The sequence below is a fragment of the Phalaenopsis equestris genome, unplaced genomic scaffold (assembly GCF_001263595.1).
Source record: "Phalaenopsis equestris unplaced genomic scaffold, ASM126359v1 Scaffold000144, whole genome shotgun sequence".
Taxonomy (NCBI): domain Eukaryota; kingdom Viridiplantae; phylum Streptophyta; class Magnoliopsida; order Asparagales; family Orchidaceae; genus Phalaenopsis; species Phalaenopsis equestris.
Window position 1 is genome coordinate 59,614 of NW_018164586.1, and position 1,421 is coordinate 61,034.

Here is a 1,421-nt window from a genome sequence, read left to right on the forward strand (position 1 = left end):
CTTTATAGCATCTCTAGTAAGGGTAAAGAATATTATTGCTCCTATTTGAGACAACACAATATGCATAATTCCACAACCGAATTCCTATGCTTATTACTGATTCATGATAAGGAGAAAGTTATTTTCATATTTAGTGTTTTTCTTCTACAAAAACTCAAGTTATCTTTTTAACTGTTTTTGTCAAAATATTAAAATTACCAAAAATATTTAAACTTTCCTTACTGCTAAAACGTCTTTAGTTTAAATAATTGTCTTTTTAAAAATAGAAAGTTTTCCAAAAAGTGCATATTGCATATCTTCCCTGTGGATTTGATATTCTGGTCTTAATCAAAAAGTCCTATATTACTTGATGACGATATGAATACTTGCGTGATATCCCAATATATTTAAATTAAAAGTTAAATTCTTATTTTTTTTCAAGATCAAGTTTTTGGTTTTGTTGTGAAAGAAGGAAATATAAGTGAAAAATATAATTAGAATTATTATTATACTGTTGCATATAAGTAGTTTTTGGATCATCGGTCCTCCAATATGAGCATCCAAAAACTCTTCAAAAAAAGTCCAAATTCGTCGAACCTTCTAGAAATAGGGTCTGCACCAACACTGGCGCCGTCGGCGCCAGTGGTCTTCTATTTAATTCGCTGCTCTCTGTTAAACGATGCTATCGGTGCCCAGTTTAGCACCGTCAACGCTGAACAAATTTTTTTATTCTCCATTTTGACTCCAAATTTCATCTTTTTTGCTTCCTTTTTGCTCCAAGTCCTAAAAATCAACAACCTGCAAGAAAATATGTTGAGTTTTACAATCAAACATAAACTAAAAGAAGGATCAAACTAACATATCACCAATCATTGTCTTCTTCTTCTTCTTCCACATTCAAATTCTGCTGCTGATATGGAGTAAAGATATGGTGAGTAGGAAACTGAACTGAGTGATCACACTTCATATATCTGACCATCGCATCATCATAAGCAGCATCATATTCAAACTTTTGTCTTAGCAAATCATCAGTGTGAGCATTTTTGGCCACCATGTTTTCCATTCTATGATCCATTCTCAAGATACCTCCCTGTTGGATCATCATCTACTCCATAAGTTCTCGAAGAGTAGGGTCACTAGATGTAGGGGTCCTCGAAGTAGAAGGAATATCTCTAGTGTTACTTCCAGACCTCCATCCAACATGAGATTCATATGTCTTTATATTGGCAGGCCCAATAGGTTTTAGAGGCTCAATCCTCTCCTCCTCTGGTCTGAAATCAATTCCTGCCTGTTCACAGAGTGTGAAGATCAGGGCAGGGTGTGCTAAACCACCAGTGGTCTCTCCCGCAATAGATCAAGTGTTCATATAAATAATAGAGCATATATTTATCCTCATCACTTGCTGGATACAGAATTTCAGGATGTCTCTATCCTTTGTAACC